Raw genomic sequence first — 11,662 nt, 5'->3', positions numbered from 1 at the left:
ACAGGGCCCGACAGGGTCCGCTGCCCGGGGGGGGGGGGGGGAGATTCCCATCTGGGGCCTCGACCAGGATTTAGAGAGGCCTGAAGAAATCTGCAATTCACACTCCAGTCAGCCAGACACACAAAATATTTTAATCCCTGTGCCCCACCACCATAATACGACATTCGGAACAATACGTGAGCTAGCCTGGACATAAAGGAGTACAAAAACTCCAATCATAACATGCAGACGAGCCTAGGTGCAACCCCGTCCAAACATTGCCACCGTAGAAATAACAGTACGGACAATGCGGCTATCTTACAGCATGCTATGCAATGTTACATTGGCTCACAAGTATGTGGTGAGTTTAAGGCCAGGACCACTCTTTTGCAGTAAGTCAATGGACTCTGCTTTTTAACTTGAATTACAGTGAAACACCAGGCAGAGAGGTTTTTGTGACTTGTGGTATGGGGGAAAAGTTCCTTGCTGAATTTGCTCAGCGGTCCAAACCTCGATGGGATTGTTTACAATGATGCCTTCACATTTCCCAGACTCAACAATAACTGGGTCCCCAACTGGTCCCGCATTTGATATTTCCATGGTTTGTGTGTCCATTCACAAAACACCTTGAGGAGAATTTATCAAAAATGGAGCAGACAAAATCTGGAGCAGTTGCCCAGGGCAACTAATCAGCCTCTCTCTTCAGTATGTTCAGTTAAGATTTGAAAATGAAAGAGAGATGCTGATTGGTTGCCATGCACAGCTGCTCCAGATTTTGTCTGCCCCAGTTTTGATAAATTCCACTCTATGGGGGGAATTTATCAAAACTGGAGCAGAAAGATTTTGGAGCAGTTGCCCATGGCAACCAATCAGCATCTCACTTCAGGTAAGATTTGAAAATGAGACAGAGAAGCCGAGTGGCTGCAGTGCAAATCTGCTCCAGATTTTGTCTGCTCCAGTATTGATAAATTCCCCCCCTTTTGTTCTGCGAAGCTGTTCATCCAATCAAGAAGGACAGTCCAATAACTGTCCAATCACAGAATGCCTTGTGTACTTTGATAAGAATACAGGGCGTTGGAGGAGCCTCGGCTGTTAGTTTCACCATCGGGACTTCAATGGTGATGTCACCAGCTGAGGCTGCATGTAAGTAAACATTTTCAAGGAAGAAGCAGCAGCCACCAATGGGACGCACACATCATTAGAGGTGCCTTATTGGTGCCTAGCTAATGCTCCAGTAAAGTGTTAGCTCATATTTTTGGCTTTAAGTGATTGATCACTACTCTTGGCAATTAATCCCAATTCTAGTACAAAAATATGCAGTACATCTCTGCCATAAATGCGCATATCCCTTTTCTTATTCATTTATAGACCCTGCAAGTACAGAAAAATAACTTTTTGTTCTGCCAGAAATGCTCACAGCTCCTGTTGTCGGCTGACAACACACAACTTTTGTAGGGACTAAGTGGTGTCATCCCTGCTCAGTGTCTTTTGCTAAACTACTCAACCACTCCCATTCTCAGACATCTACACCATAGAGGCTAATCAGTCTGTAGTCCAAGCTAAGAACCAAAAGGGCTCTTTGAGATAACACAAGAAGTGCGCAGATGACACAGGAGAGCTCTGAATTTCTGACACAATCAAGTCGTTTTTTTCGTTTTTGTTTGCAGATATAGCAAAACACTTCAAACAATATTTAACCAGTGGCGTTACCAATAACCATAAGACAATACAGCTCTCCTGCTACCTGACTTTAATATCGTTGATAGTAGGGAGGTCGCCGAGGCGCCCCATCCAAACTTTGCCCCATGATCTAAAGTTACACCCCTGTATTTAACAGACCAGTGGGGGGCAAATAAGAGCAGTCCATTTTAGGAGCTGACATATGCTATAAGCTTGTGTAGCTCTAGGTTTTAAAGGATTTGTTTACTGAATCCAAGGATAAGTCACATTTTTTTAGTGGTGGCTGCATTTGTTTTCTCTTTTTCATGTCAAGTACATTTTCTGCAACTGCAGAAAATACCTGTTGATCTTGCCAGAGTTCCTTGTAACTTCCTGTCCACTGAAACAATGTCATCTTTTTTCTCTGAACAACACAACCCCTTCCTCTTTATGTGCTAGAGAGGGGGAGGAACCTAGGGAGCAACCTAGGGAGCGCTGTCACCCTAAGACAGGAAGTGTGTTACTGGCGGGATCAAATGGGGGGGGGGAGTCTAGATAAAGAAGATGAATGCAGCCAATTATTATCCAAGGACCAGTAAGATGTAATATATTACTTTTTTTTGTACACTTACGGTAATACACTTATTATCTAACAAATTGCAGTGGATATTTTTAAACCTTATAAAACACAAGTGGTTGCCTGAATAGGCGTCTACACAGATCTACACTTGGATATTTGGCAAGAAACCCGCACACTTTATGGAGGTTCTTAAATTCAGATACATCTGGTTTACACAGTAAAAATTTGCCTTTATGAAGAGGTTCCTAATATAACGAGTACCAGTACTCTAGAAGGACTTCAGTACATTCAAGCTCCAGTCAGGAAAGCAGTTAGCATCTGAGCACGAAGACCTGAGTCCCCACCAAAAAAGAAATGTCTTCTTTTTCTGCAAAGTCAATAATCTAATGTTGGAGTTGGCCGGAAGCCACAACTTCTGCAGATATTGAACATACGTAAGATTAAGAATAGCATTTCCTGTCATGTTCCCTTCTCCAATCTCAGGATTACCCATTAATTGGCCAATTAACTTTAACTGGATCACGGTGCTTAAGGCAATAAGGGAGTCTCGTTTGTTAGGAATGCGCAGTTCGAGAGCCTTGGATGTTGGTCAAATAAAGCATATTAAAAGCTGTATAAATATTTGAGAAGCCACATGAGAGGGTTTAATGAAGTGGGGAGAGCCATTGAGGTTAAAAAGGGATGTACAGATGGGAGAGAGAGAGGACGTGGGGCCGAGCGCAAAAGAAGTTTGCATAATGGCTTTTTAACTCCTTTGCAGTTTAAAGGGGGTTTCCACTTTAAAGTGGAGCCGCAATATGGCTCAATGGAGGCAGCGTATCCTTAATGCTCAGGGTCCGAAAGCAAGATGATAAAATTCTTCACCTACTCTACAGCTAGCAATACACCAGTAGAATTTCATTTAAAATAAAATGTATTTTTGGAATGTTTGTTAGATTTTCTTATAGAGAATGGGGTCAAACCAACAATTCTGACAAAAAAAAACAATTGAAGGAATGGATTGGAAAAATTATTTTGAAAAGGAAATTTTAACAGTGAATGTGTTTTTTTTCTTCGCAAAACTCCATTCACTCCAAAACTGAATGTTAAAATCAAATTGAAATTGATGACATTTCGAAGAACATTAGTCCAGATTCTGATGGCATTATCAAATGTTTTTTGTATGATTATTTATATGAAAATTTCCCAGTGTACGGCCAGCTTTCCAATGAGCTTCCAATGATACTGTTTGCCTTGGGCCTCCTGGGTCTATACCAGGGTGCTGCATTTGCTTGGTAACTGATACATCTACTGGTAACACAGCAGATATGCAACTAATCACTATCCCTACCTTTTTTACCACCACCTCTTGGCATTGCTGCCCATGGCTTTAAAAATACTGGCAATCCTTCCAGTTCCACTAACCTCTAAATGGACCATCTTTATCTGGTCATGAATGTAAGATGGCAATTAGACTGGTAATATATGGAACAATGTCTTGGCGACATGGCATTTGATGATCCTTGAACATGCCAGGACTCGCTATGAAGTATTGTGCATTAACATCCACTTTCCTAATGCATGAGTTGACCTGTGTACCTTAACATGACCCATACTCCGTATAAGGGTTTAAAATGACCCATCAATATGACCTATACTCCGTTTTAGGGCTTTAAAATGACTGAAAGCTAACAGAACTATACTATAATGCAGGTCATTGATCTGACTGGCCATGGGGTGGAAAAATGTGTTGGGTAGGAGGAGTCAGTAAGCTGATTCGGATCGAATTATGGCCGCTTCATCAGCGATCATCCAAAATTCATTAAGTGTATAACCAGCTTTACTTTAACATGGTTAATATGGTTACAAAGGATACACCATGCATGGCAAACATATACTGAAAATGTCTCTTGTGCTTTGCACTGACACACACTTTAAAGGAGAACTATGGGGTCAGGGCTTTTCCCCATAGTTCTCCTAAGGGTAACGGGAGGACACAAACTAGCGTCCTCCCGTCACCCCAAGCTCAGTATACCGGGAGCTACAGCTCCCGGTATACTGAGACGACATTACTGTCTGGATCCACCCAGCTGCATGAGTGACAGCTGGCTCTGCCTATCTAGAGGCAGAGCCAGCTGTACCTGCCCCCTCCCCCGTCAGTTCCGCCAGTCAGCGATGGAGGATGGAACAGGGGAGGGGGGGGGGAATCCCTGCAGGGAGCCATGAGTGACAGTCACGGCTCTCTGCAGGGACAGGATCGAGAAGTGAGCGAGCGACGGTATGTGTTCGCTCACCTCCCGATCTACTAAGCCGACCTGTGACCTTTTTATTGTCACAAGTCGGCTAGAACAATGAGGCTGAGTGATTTTCTGATTCCCGAGGTGTCTATTGGTGGTCTATTGTATTATTGTAATTAATGTTTGTTTTATCATGAACATCATAATCATTTTCTTCTCCTTAAATATTTCTTGGATAAGACTTAAAGTGGCATTAAACCCTCAGATTTTTTAACATAAAACAATACTGTAATGTGTGCCTTACTGTAATCCATGATTGTTTCCCTTCTCTTTGCTGTTCTTCCTTTTAAATCTGTATCTGTTCTCATGCTGGGCAGAACTTCTGTTTTGCAGCAGACTGCCTTGTCTGAGGAATAGATACATGGTGTCTGTGTATACGTTTCTATAGGCTTGTAACCTGAGCCAGCACTACAGGAAGAGGCCCTGAGCTGAAAAGGGAAGTTCTCACCAAGCATGAGAAGACATGAGGATTTAAAAGGAAAACCAGCAAAGAGAAGGGAAACAACCATGGATTACAGTAAGGCACACATTACAGTATTGGTTTATGTCAAAAAATCTGAGGGTTTAATGTCACTTTAACTTACTTTCTAACTAGTCAATATTCTTCATAAACGTTAACAAAGCTTACACATGGGATCAGCGATCCCCCAGTTTGCACTTAAAAAGATAAGTTCAAATATTTTTACCATTTTTACCCAAATTGGAATATATCCAGCCATTAAAACATTACATATACAGTATGAGACATCCGGCTTGTCTCCAACACACCTGTTTATCTGTCCACATAAAGGTGTATTGGAACCATTTGATGATGCTCAAATTGCAATGGAACCCCCACACCAATAAAAAGTATTTTGTGGACAATACAATGTCCTGTGACTGCAAGAACAAAATAAAATATGGCAATGCTTTTATTGTGTTCTATTCTGATGGCAATTTAGGGTAGGTACCCTGCAGTGGACATCTTGGCCCCAGGACCCCCTAAACCTTGGGTGATTTAATATGCAAATAACAAATTCCGGTTGGCTATAGCCATACAGCCTCCTGCCTTCACATTGATCAGCCAAAAATGAGGTGTGGAAGGTTGGACAACCACTGACTTTTTGAATGTTCCATATTAAAGCGCCTTAAGTTTTGGGGCTTCCAGGGTGCTTTAGAATGTAGCTGAGGAGATCAGTAGCACTGGGTACTAACATTCACATGGGACTACGGAAAACGGGACCATGGACATCTTAACCCAGTACAAGCAAGTTTTGGGGATATAGCTTGCCATTCACAATAAGATTCTCAATGATCAGTTCCAGGAAGATTACCAAGAATTGTCTGATACATAGGCCAATCTTAAAAATTGGCATGGCTCTCATATCACATGGTTTGAACAAAACTCTGATCAACTGACCAGCATGAAACCCTTATAGCACCCACTCTTTAATAACAAGAGGAAAAAGATTCTACCTTTTGCTAGTTAAATGATAACTAAACCCAAGAACAAGAGTCTTTATTAGAAACATAGAAAAGTGGCTGAAAAAAAGACCAAGTGGTCCATCAAGTCTGTTTGTTTCCTGTAACCTTTTTGTATGCTCTGTGTCTTTTTTGATCTACGTTCACTTTCTGTTGAGTGACTCACTACGTCTGCTGGAAATCTATTGCAAGCATCAACTACTCTTTCGGAAAAATATCTATTTCTGAGGCTTTCTTGCTGTCTGTGTCTTCATTAGGGAGATTTACTATCTCTGATTGTCATGGTGACAACGGTTACTGGGACTAATACTGAGGGAAAAGTTTGAGTCTTCCATAACCGAGATAAAAATCTTTCAGTTGAGACCTTCTTGTAGTGACAACTTTCTGAGAAAGGATTTCACTTTGGAGAGATTTCCTTTCACTTTTTTGTTGAGTCTACAGGAAAGGAAGTGAAGGGCACTCGCCTTAATAGGACACGGATGGCAAAATAAAAAATACACAGCTAATGGGTTGTTAGTTTAGTAAAAGACACTGGGCAGGGATGACACCGCTTGGTGCACAAAATGCTATTTGTTGTCAACCCCCAACAGGACTAGGAAGCAGAGAGTGTTTCTGGAAGATCAACAGGAAATTTTTGTTTGTACTAGCATTGTTTATAGATGGATCAAATTTGGCAAAATGTGCATGCATTGCATTGATTGTTTTTTTTGTTTTTTTTTGCCATGACATATGCTTTAAGGTGGCCATACATAAGAGTCTCCTGTTTTAACCGAGACGGACCACAGCAGAAAAGGCCTCACAAAGCTTGTTGGGGAAGAAGAAAAAGTTGCAAAGCCTTGTCTTATTGCTATTGATTTTACCCTGGTAAGCGTGCCTCCCTCTCCATAGATTAAGATACAAATGGTCACATGATGCAATCGTTCATGTTTCTGGAAGTACTGGCCTATCCCAAGCCTAAGGGTGGTGAGATCTTGCCCACATGCCCGGCCCCATGTCTGTGGCCATATTGACTCTCAAAATGGCAAATACACATATATTTCGCTGACCTTTTCCCCCTTTCCATTGTAAGTTTTTTTTGGTTTTTTTCTGCTTTTGTTTTTTTTTACATAGTGGTTAATAAAACTAGAATAAAGTTGTTCCCATGGCCAACTGATAGAGCGTTCTTTGACCTGCATTGAGATTTAGGCGTATTCAGTAAAGGACAAAGCGCCTATGGGGCTAACATTTCAAATTACTGGAATTAGCTCAATTAAAAATGAATTCCAACTGGTTGTCATGGCTTACGTTACTTTAGTTTTGCTTGCTAAAAAAATTCTGGTAGCCAAAGGCTCCACCTCCACACTTCTTAGTGTCCTGTTTTTTTCCCCAAAAATTGTTCTGTTTTTTTCTTTATATCGAGCTAACGTTGATGCTGCCTTAAGCCATTTTTGTAACAAGCACATTCCTTTATTAATAGCATGGTGGTTTGGCACAAAAGAAGGAAAAAATGTTCTTTCATGCACCCCTCTCAAGACTGGTATCCCAGGCACGTGCCTAATTTGCCTTTACAGTTTAAAGAAAAAAACACCCCTTGCATCCTGTCCTTTTTACCTCTATACCCTTTTGACCCACCACAATAGCACTTGGACTATAGTCACAGCTCTCCACCCCTCTACAGACCCCCTGAAGAGCTTGTGATGGACAGCAACAAGCTATGAATGGGTTGATCATTGATGTGAGCATCTGTGAGCCTTGCAGCCTTGAGCAACAAACATAGATGATAATAGACTGGCTACCCATGGTGCATTCGGCAGCAACCAGTGAGCTCATACACTGGGTATTGTTTCCTCTGAATTCACAAAAGTTTCAGTAGTGAGAATGGTACACAATGGGTGCCAGGACTTCAGGGAAAAAAAACTGCTTTGCATCATATTGGCCATTAAAAAGTTAAAGGTTTTTATTTTTTAAAAATTAGCTGCAATGGCAAACATTGGATTTTTTCAATCAGTCTGACGGTGAGGCCACAGAGTCCTGAAATCTTGCTCTTTTACATATTCTTAGGTTACAATTGCAATTTTTTTTGAGTTGTCTATTATAGGCGTCACACCTGTGATTATGAACAAAAAGAGTTTTGTACAGCATTTTAAAATTCTGTCCATGAATATGCGGTGTTGCTAAATCATTTTACCCAAAAGAGTCAAAGAACTACTTTCTTTTTAGAACTGTCAATTTAAACAGATTTCCTTCACGATTTTGACTAAATGGATCCTGCAAAAAATTCCAAAAACTTGAAAAGGATCTATGACTCCTTTACCAGATTTTATTTCTTCCGTCCATTTGTTTGTTCCTTTATACATCCCGATTACTGCTAGTTGTACCCTTATCCTTGCGTCACACGTTTCTAATCACATAGCTCCCAACTGTCCCTCTTTGGGAAGAACATTTCCTGACTCTCTTTACGTAATATTCAAATGCTCATAGTGTTTACATTGCTCTCAACCTTTCAATCCTTTAGATTTATGTACTTATTGGATTTTAAACCCTAGTATAAAGGAAATGCTGGTGTGAAAATAAGCAGAATTAGGTTTAACTGGTCATATTTACTCTTTAGAGCTGCATGGACTGTAAGATCCATGGTGTGATGGGGGCATGGCTTTAAAACCTAATATTTTGGGCTTAAAGGTGTCCCTCTTTCCCATTTATAAAAGTTGGGAGGTATGTGACCAGGTGTATTAAAAAAAATTCACTGACTTTTTGTACACATTGCCTGGTCCTGGACATCATAGGTGCCTTCAGACCTCTATCAATCCCAGCCACTCTTAAAATAGGGGGTGGAGTCTTTGACCAGGTTGGATTATATGCATTTGATAGATAATTGTTGCCCCAAGATGAGCAGTGCAAAATGTCTACTGAATGCTTAGACATTCATGCCAATATGATCCAAGACTTTTCTAAGTCAGTGGACATAGCCAACCTAGGTTATGTGACCTTTGTCATTTGGTGCAGTTGGTCCCTCGCCTGTTTCTCTCCTCGTTATTTTACTATCATAAAAGCTACCTCATTACTTGGAATCTTGTTAAGCAATGGGTCAGTCTCTGTCAAAGCTTCCCCCTCCCGTAGGGTAAGGCTGCACTCTAGAAATGCAATGTGAACTGCTAGCTTCTAACCTACAGGTGGCAATGGCAAATCAGAAACTGAGACGATGCGGTTCGCACTGCATTTTACAAATCCTGAGAGAGAGAAGAAAGCTTTAAAAGAGATTGCAGATCAGCTGCCCCAATTTTGAGCTTAGTTGGCTAATTGCTCAATAAACTTTAAAATGTGGTAAGGTCACCATTACAGAGCAGAGACCTCATATTCCCACCTTCAGGGCACTGCTGAATATCTATTTTTTTTTTTAACCTGCCTGATGGGCCATCATAGTAAAACTTTGCACAGGGTGCCATAGAACACAAGTCTGGTCTATGTCAAGGCATGATATTGTCCTTGACTTTATTGTTCTCTGTACTCCACCAAGACTTGACTGGTTGGGTGAGTTGGACTGTAACTCTATTTTTTGGCTTAGCTAATACATTTTTCAATACAATTTTTGATACTAAAACATCAGAAAAAGGGAACACGTGTTAAATATTACTGAAAACTAATTGCAGGTTTCTTTTGTATAAGAAACACACCATGTTTTGGTGATGTGTGTCTGTGCAATGTGTTCTATGCCTAGTTCATAAATTGCATTGCAACTTGTATACTTTTCTGGTATGTTATGAATACAGTGGAAGCTCTATATGAAATGGCTAAATGTGCATTTTAAGATTGAAAAGCAGAGACATAAAATATATATATATACATATACACTGTCCCAGCGATGCAATCTATTTGAGCTTTGTGATAACTGGCTAGCATAAGAGACAGTTAATGACTGATGAAGAGAGCTGGGTTTGCTAAAAGATTTTTTAACATGCTGGTAAATTTCTGCAATCAGCAATTCCCTTTTGTCCCCACAAAACAATCCCTTACCCAAAAACATATTAATATAACACTGCAAAAATAATGGCAGTGTCCAAATGACTTTTTATCAACAGTTAGCCCTCCTCCCTTAATTAATCTGCTCAATCTCTCTCTATAGGAGATCATTTGACTGAGGGGTTTGTTCCTTTTCCTACAGAGAAAAGGGAATGCTTAAATTAGGCACACATTTTTTTACAACTTGTTGAAAATGGTTTGCAGTGACAACAAGAGCTTTCCACACATGGTCTGTATTGCTTAGATGTTAACCCTAATGGTGGCCATATATGTGGCGATTTCTGATTGAACTAGGTACAAGTGATTTAGATTTATCATCGCACAATGTAACACACACGGCATTGTTCTGCACTTTGCAATCGACTACAAATATTGATCAAAAATACAATCTAATAGTCGTAAATCTAAACAAAAAAACAGTAATTGATCCAAAGCAATTAAAAGCGATTCATATATCAGATAAATGTATAGGATTGTTTATCTGACAAACACGCAGATGTTTTTTTCGATCGATCAGAAGCGATCATCAAAATTCTGCCATGGTCGAATGACTTGACAGTTAAAATTAATCAAGAGTTCTCTAAATCGATTGAATGGGGAGGGTCTTTGGTTTGCAATTTTATATTCAATTCGATCAAATTGGTCACATTGAATGATCCTATCGATACGTGTGTCTGTCTACCATTCATTCTCTCAAGATTGTATCGCAAGTCCAGGGAAGATTCTTTCAAAAACTTTGCACTGAGCCAAAGCCGATGGTAGCTGTGGTCCTGCTCACTACTACAATAAAAGTTTGAGTAGCAATGTGGCTGGAACACAGTGTATTGGTGCTGCTTACCTGTTTGGTTGCCTCTGTTCACAGCAGCCTCCTTACTCTGGATTGAGTTTAGCCAGCAGTGCTCTCTGCTCTCCTTATCTCCTCCTTTGTGTTCTCCCAACTAGTTTCAGCTAGTCGGACAGAAACCTTTCAATTATCTGCTCAGCTGACACCAGTAGGGAGTTTTCCCAAACTCTGCCCAGCTCTGACCCTCCCCCTAGAGTGAGAAGAATAGGGAAGGAGGTGGTGGTGGTCGTGCTGCTCCTGGAAGGGAAGGGAGGGGATGTGGGCTACACTATAGCCATTTCACATCATCCAGCTGTGCCAGATCTGGCTGTACCTAGCTGTAATGTCCTGGAACATGTCACACCCGGTGGCCCCTGGGAAACTAGGATAATGGGACTAGGATGCCTTAACCCCTCACATGCTGAATGGCCAAAGGGGGCTAGAAGATGCATTCTGCATTGCCAAATTCTGGGCTGGGGTTCATAACTACGGACATTGTGCACCTAGTTACCTTTGCTATGGAAAGTTTTAAATTTAAGTGATACCCTCTATTGGTTAACTTTCATTTTTTTAAATGCAAGCTTTAAGAACTGTTAGGTTTCTTCCTCAATATTATTGATAATGCTTAAGGAATGAACTTAACAGGATCTGAAAACTCGCATCTTTTAAAACATAAAAGTTCAGCTTTGCAGGGTTCTCCATCCCCACCTTTTATCTTTTTTAATTTTTTAAACACTGATCTGGTCAACTGATGTAATGGGTTGTCTTCTCCTGGTGGTGGGTTGTCCTGAATGCGGCAGATAACTCTGCCATGTAATGATATGAGCATTGTTCCCTGTTGCATTCTCCTGCAAGTCCAGGCTGGGTGGATGATGTACAACCGGG

At 40.8% G+C, this 11,662-nt stretch overlaps 1 protein-coding gene across 1 annotated transcript in view; it reads right to left on the bottom strand.

The window, feature by feature from the left end:
• The window catches only part of MDK (midkine (neurite growth-promoting factor 2)), a 21,602-nt gene extending 10,639 nt beyond the window's left edge, over window positions 1-10,963 (bottom strand). Inside the window, exon 1 of the mRNA XM_018568898.1 lies at window positions 10,793-10,963. The gene's annotated coding sequence lies outside the window, so the exon portion shown is untranslated. The remainder of the gene's footprint in view (window positions 1-10,792) is intronic.
• Window positions 10,964-11,662: the final 699 nt, after the last annotated feature.

The sequence above is a fragment of the Nanorana parkeri genome, unplaced genomic scaffold (genome assembly GCF_000935625.1).
Source record: "Nanorana parkeri isolate BGI_ZX_2015 unplaced genomic scaffold, ASM93562v1 scaffold1260, whole genome shotgun sequence".
NCBI classification, from domain to species: domain Eukaryota; kingdom Metazoa; phylum Chordata; class Amphibia; order Anura; family Dicroglossidae; genus Nanorana; species Nanorana parkeri.
This window is presented reverse-complemented; position numbering and strand designations above follow the sequence as displayed.